Below are 6,923 nucleotides of genomic sequence, written 5' to 3' on the forward strand. Positions count from 1 at the left end.
TTTCTTGGTGCACCCCCTTGTGGTCTTTGTGCACAGTTTTGTTCTAGTTAAGCCTTAATTGTTGTAGTTAATACTAGAGGGATTTGACCACCAGGCAGACTGGCTGTGAGAATCAGCTGTGGGAAAACTTCAGTCCTCTGGGGAGGTGCTAATCTAGCCTTTGCCTGAGGCGATCCGGCAAATGGCTCTGCGCAGGGCTTGGGCGGGGCGGGCTCAACAGGGTGGGTGGAGGGAGCAGCTATGGCTGCTCTCAGTCCGTCCCCAGGGGCTCCGCCTCTCTGTCCCAGCAACCGCTGCAAACCTCGGAGGGACCGTAGCCAGACAGTCCCGCTTCTCCCGTTTGAGTCTGGGTCCCTAGAGACTCGCCCGGATCTGTAGCCCAGAGTCTGAGACTCCCTCCTGATTGAAAACGACAACCATGCCCTCAGCCACCAGCCCGCTTTGCGCGCGCACCACCATACCTTTAAATTTTCCACACTGCGCCTCTTCTGAGCCTCGTAATGCTGTTGTTTTTCCTTCTAGTTGAAGAGTCTCTCCTCAGCCAGCCTTCCTGTGGTTCTGGTTGATGTCCGTTCCGTCTTTTAGTTGTATTTTTAAAGTGGTTGTTTGCGGCAGCAGTCTCTGGTATTTACCTATGCCGCCATCTTCGATTCTCCTATGCCTGGTAATTTTTGATTGGACGCTAGACATTGTGAATTTTGCCCGATTGGGCACTAGATATTTTTTGTATCCCCATAAATGCTCTTGGGCTTTGTTCTAGGGTGCAGCACCCACCTGGTACTCTGCACGTTGGCCCTGAATCATGAGGTGGCCAACAGGGGTGTCAGTTTTTCAGACGTCTAACCCGAGATAACTCATTTCCAGCATCGACAGAAAATGTTGAAGGAAGTCCTTCAGGCAGAAGGAACATTATTCCAGATGTAAATGCAGATGTGCCCCAAGGAGCGAAAAGCACCAGAAGCGGTCACTATGTGGGCGAACTCCTATCTGGAACTGCAGGGGCCAGCAGACCACCTCTGGAGGTCACATGATGGGACATTCCTTTGTCAAAGTAAATGTCCTGACTGCCACAGGGGTGGCCACAGGCAGGAAAATGTTTCTGTGGCGATAGAAACGCAGGAAATCTTCAGCTGGCTGTGTGGAGAAATCAGGATGAGCCAACGAGCCAGAAAACCCCTGAAGTTTTAAGGATTTCACAATCTACAGTGAACTGCCATGACAGAAGGTGATGGATACAATTGCCTTAGGAAAGAAACACACACACTTCTCTCAACCAGATGGAAGGAGGGCCTTTTCTCCGTAACCCTCCGAGAAGCATGAGAATTTAGAAATACTAAGTTTAGAAATACTAGGTGTACCGGTTAATAATGCAGAGAATTTAGAAATACTACTATGTAGGGAAGAAAGGCTGCATCTTATTTGTCACTTGTTGGCAACTTCTAATTAAAATGTTGCATTTCTGGCCCCGCTGGCAAGGCACAGTGGTTGAGCATCCATCTATGAACCAGGTCAGAGCCCATGCCCAGGTCGCTGGTTCGATTCCCTGTCAGGGGGCATGTAGGAGGCAGCCGATCAATGATTCTCTCTCATTATTGATGTTTCTATCTCTCTCTTCCTTCCTCTCTGAAATAAATAAAAATATACTCAATTTCTGGTTGTAATACTAAAAATTCTGCTTCCTCCCCCCTTTCTGTTACTCTGCTGTGTTTGAAACTAGAGAGAGGGAGAGGGAAGACAGCGCTCAGACCCTAGGATGTGAAGGGCAGAGCCGAGGAAGAGCCCTTGCGCCATAAAATGTCTAGATCCATAAAGGAGGCGGGCCGCGAGTTTGACATGCTTGGTCTAGATTGGAATCCAGATGAACAATCTCCAGGAGTGGCTGTGGGGGTGGCGGCCTTGCAGACTGGGACTGCCCTTGGGCTTGCAGGCAGATTTCTCAGCGAGGACAGAAAGGCGATGTTTTCGGCTTGAGAGCGGGGCCTGGGAACCGGCGGAAAGTCTGACTGCCTTTCTAGTTCAAGTCCTCTGGAGCTGGTTTCCTTTGTTTGCTCTTGGTTTAGTAGACCCTTCTTGGAGAATTTTAGCCCGTCTTGTCCTGGCTAAGAAAAGCCACAGAAAGGTGGGGTTTGGGACCCGTGGTGATCTCCCACTCTGGTCCTCAGCCGGGCCTGGAGGACACGAATTAGGGCTGGTTCGTCTTTGGATTCCTCTGGGCCACAGACTGTGCAGTGGAAAATGTTCAATAAAACATTGGTCGGAGAAGGAAAAAGAGAAGCTCCTCCTCTTCCCGCAAAAGTGAAAATGAAAGTCTTTCCAGGCGTAGTTGGGGCCTAAATGGTGAAGGAAGCATCACCCCAGCCCCCACAGGTGCTCTGCAGTCCATGAGAGGTGCACCCCCGCCCAGGTAGCTGTGCCCTCCTCCTGGAGGCCCTGGCCCACTGCCCACACACATGCAGCTCACCCTCCGTCAAAACCCAGTCTAGCCCCGCCGGTGTGGCTCAGTGGTTGAGTGTCGTCTTATGAACCGGGAGGTCTCGGTTTGATTCCAGGTCAGAGCACATGCCTGGGTTGCGGCCTCAATCCCCAGTTGGGGCCGTGCAGGAGGCAGCTGATCAATGATTCTCTCTCATTGATGTTTCTCTCTCTCCCACTCCCCTCCTCCCTCTCAAATCAATTTAAAAACAACATATTAAACCCAGTCTACACCCAAAGGCTTGGCCTAGAGGCCCTCTTCTCACAGTCTCTTCTGATCCCCTCCCGCCACCATCAAGCTATCCCCCTTGGTCCCCACGTTCTTCCTATTGCCAAACTGACTTGTGTTTTCTTCTGCCTCAAGGGCTCAACCACCAGCCCAGACTGGGAGGGATAGGAGGCAGAAGAGGAAGTAGGAGAGTCGAAGAGGAACTGAGAGAAGCTGACCTGGGGCCTTTATGGCAAGCAGAGATTGGAGGGGGCAGGAGGCCATTCAGGGCCTCAGCAGATTGGGCTTAATCCAGTGAGTCAGGGGGCGGGAATGTGTTTGAACAGGAGAGAGCTTGTATCAGGTTCTCGAGGGTTCCCTGGGGCTGCTGCGGAGAGAATGGGCAAGGCCAAGAGGCAGCTGGAGGCCGTTAACTGCTTCTCTGGGCGGGGCAGGTGATGGGGATATGGACAGAGAGGAGGGCAGAAGGGGGAACATTTGGGATGGTTTAGGTCAGTGGTTCTCAGCCTTGGCTGCACATTAGAGTCACCTGGGAATCTTTTTAAAATCCTGATTTCTGGGCCTCATCCTCCAGAAATTCTGTTTCTTTGTTCCTAATGTTGTGGCCCCACCCCATAACAAAGAAACAGAATTTTCAGAGGATGAGGCCCAGAATCAGGATTTTAAAAAGATTCCCAGGTGATTCTAATGTGCAGCCAAGGTTGAGAACCACTGGTTTAGGAAGTAAAATCTACAGGACCTGGAGTTATTGGGAGAGAGCCCTGTCCGGTAGCTCATGGGTAACTGCATCTTGCAATGTCCCTGCTGTGTGACCGCAGCCAGGGTCTCTGGTCCATGAGTCCACCGTCCCTAGCCCTACAGGTAGGGTTAGGTTTCTCCTTCACATGGGCCACTGCCCACTGCAACTTGGGCCCCTGAGGATGATGAAGAGACCAGTTAATTGTTGAGGCCTGTGTCCCTGAGACCAGCTGAAATGAAATTTTTGGTGGGTTTAAACTTAGATTGTGCACTTATAATAAGTGAATTCGATCTCAACAAAGCTGTTAAAACAACAACAGCTGTGGCCCTGGCCGGTGTGGATCAGTGGTTAGAATGTGGGCCCATGCATAGGAGAGCCACGAGTTTGATTCCTAGTCAAGGGCACGTACCTGGGTTGCAGGTTTGATCCTCAGCCCTGGTCGGGATCAAACCTGCAGGAGGCAACCAATCTCTCTCTCTCTCTCTCTCTCTCTCTCTCTCTCTCTCTCTCTCTCTCTCTCCCACCCTGCATCCTTCCCAATCTTCCGTGGGTGAGGATTAACAAAAAAATAACACAACAAACCACAGTTGTTAGCAGCATTCTGAGCTGCTGTAGTCGAGTCCCATGCTTCCTGGGTATTGATTGTTGTCACTCGGAGCCTCGTGCTGAACGCCACCAGCCCTGCCAGGTGCCCTTGCCTATGACTTGTTAGGCATTGCAACTGTCTTCCCAGCCCTCATCTCCCTACCATTGTGCTAACATTCCTACATCCCTTATTTCATTCTCACAGCAGCTTTATGAGAGGCCATTATTCCCATTTAACAGATGCGGAAACTGAGGCTTGGGGACATGACTCCCCCAATGGCACAGAGTGGAACAGTGATGGTGGGATCAGAACTTGGTTACTCCATAGAGCTTTGGTCTGTGGAGCTTTGTGAGGTGCCTCCAGTCCTGCCCGTCTCCCTTCCTGCTCCCTGCCAGGCTCAGCCTCCCTTGAGTGGCTTGGGACTGTGAGAAGTGACCAGGGTACCCACACCCATAGCTCCATGGCCACGTCACATGCACGGCTGTGTGGTGGTGTGAGAAAAGGTGGTCTCTGGCCTCTCCTCTCTTCCAGCTGAGCGGGGAGGGCCTTTCTTTGGGTCCAGGAAAGTTTGTCCTGAGGCTGCTGCCAGGCCATGCTGACCTCCCACTCAGCTGCTTCAGCCATGAGGCCTGGCTGAGCATCAGGCCATGCACAGCCTCGGGCACTCTGTCCTGGCTTCCCTGCTGAGGGAGAGATGACAGGTTCCTCCAACTCCCATGAGGGTCCAGCTGACTGTCTTCTAGCACCTTCTGCACCAGGGGTATTCTGCACTAAGTCTTCTCAGCAGAAAAAAAAAAAGGAGATAGTTTCAGGGGCTCATCATAGCCCCTGGATCCCTACACGTCCCAGCTTCCTGTGTACTTGCTGCCCCAGGACTGCAGGTGACTGCGTACGGGCCTTGGGAGTATTACCATTCCCCCCTGGCCTGCGCTCCCAGGCCTTACCTTCTCCTTCACCAGCTGAGTGGGCCTATGAGGCGTGCAGGCTGGCGTGAGGGCAGCTGCCCCTCCTGCCCAGGTCCTGGGGACCATGGCTGCCCAGGGTACATAGGCCCAGCAGGCCCACCCTCACCTCCATGCAGGCCGGGGCCTGTGCCCATGGTTCAGGTGCCCTTGTCCCACCACTTGCTTCTCTGCGAGGCCTGTAGGCTCTGGGGACCACAGGCGACTTGCCTGATGGATCTACACAGGATCTGAGCTTCCTCCACATTCCCCATGGCCATTACCCTGTAGGACCTAAGGCCCTCCTACAGGGGCCCCAAGGCAATAGGGTAAAGAGGCTGGGCTCCCTGGGGTAATAGAGACCTGGGTTTCGATCCCAGCTCTGTCCCTTACTGGGCTGGGGTAGCTGGTGTGTCCTGAGCCTCAGTTCTAGCTCATCTGTAAATTGGGGATAATTCTGGCGTGGGGACTAAGTAAGACGTGTGCACAAAAGCACTGGCTTGCAGGTGTTCAGCCATGTCACCTTCACCGCCCAGTCCTGCTGCTCCGTTCCCTGCTGGCTGCAGCTGACTCCTGACCATAGCCCCTTCCCACTGCCCTCTCTCAGCTCCACCTGGAGGCTGTTCCAGGCATTGCAGTACCAGGGGAGACCACCAGGCAGCACACACTCTGGCTTCCTCTCCCAGGACTGGGGCCTATAGACCTTTGTGCATTTCCTTCCTCTTCTATGGTTAACTGTTGTTATTTTGGATTATGGTCCTGTGGCCCTTAAAGGGATGCCTTCTGAGACATGCATCCGTAGGTGATTTTGTCGTTGTGCAAACATCACAGAGTGTACTTACAAAACCTAAACAGTATGATATACTTCTGTACTTCTATGTGCTATACTTTTCTATGACTGGCAGCTCTGTTGTTTGTTTACACCCATATCACCACAAACACGTAATTTGTTGTGCTATGAATGTCACCAGGTGATAGGAATTTCCAGCTCCATTAATCCTATGGGATGACTGTCATATATGCATTCCATTGCTGACCGAATGCTATACAGCACATAACTATACAAGGGGCATCGTAATTGTCAGGACCCAGAGCTCTGGCTGAGAGCTGTCCCCTCCCACCCCACCCCCTCCCACCCCCATTGGCTCATGCAGAAGAGAGGGCTTGCCCATTCCCTCTTCCTCCCGCTGTGGGCTCCCTGGAGCTCAGGCAGACCCCCAGGCCTAGTGCTGAAGTCACCAAGGAGCCCTGGCCCGGAGGTGAATGGCAAACAGCCCGCCAGCCCAGGCTCTTCTCCATCCCTGTTCTTCCCCTGCCTGCTGTGGGGTGTTGAATGCAGACACACAGCCCCTGGTACAGCCAAACCTGGACCAATCAATAGCGGAGTGGGAAGCAGCTTGCTGTTTGAGGGTTGGACTGGTTCATTCTGTCTAGAGCAGTGGTTCTCAACCTTCCTAATGCTGCAACCCTTTAATACAGTTCCTCATGTTGTGGTGACCCCCAATTTCATTGTTACAAATTGAACATAATTAAAGCATAGTGATTAATCACAAAAACAATATGTAATTATATGTTTTCCAATGGTCTTAGGGGACCCCTGTGAAAAGGTCGTTTGACCCCCAAAGGGGTCGCGACCCACAGGTTGAGAACCGCTGGTCTAGAGTGTCAGGTGGACATGTCTCCAATGTGTCTCCTCCTCCCCAAGGCTCTGAAGACTTCCTGGGGACCCCACCAGTGGTCAGCGGCATCCAGCCTCTTTTCTGGCATTAGTTTGTCCTAGGCTAGTCCAATGGTCTCTGCAGTTGGCCACAGAGCTGACTCAGGCTGAGCCCAGGTAGTAGGGCTGTGGTCACAGGAGTGAGGGAGCCAGCAGTGGGCAGGGGCTGGAACTGAGGCCTGCACACTGCTTGTGACATCGGAAGCTCCTGGGCCCGGGGTCCAGTGCAGAGTCCCAGG

Source organism: Myotis yumanensis, unplaced genomic scaffold (assembly GCF_028538775.1).
Source record: "Myotis yumanensis isolate MYYU_CA2020_CCGP unplaced genomic scaffold, mMyoYum1.0.hap1 SCAF_14, whole genome shotgun sequence".
Classification (NCBI taxonomy): domain Eukaryota; kingdom Metazoa; phylum Chordata; class Mammalia; order Chiroptera; family Vespertilionidae; genus Myotis; species Myotis yumanensis.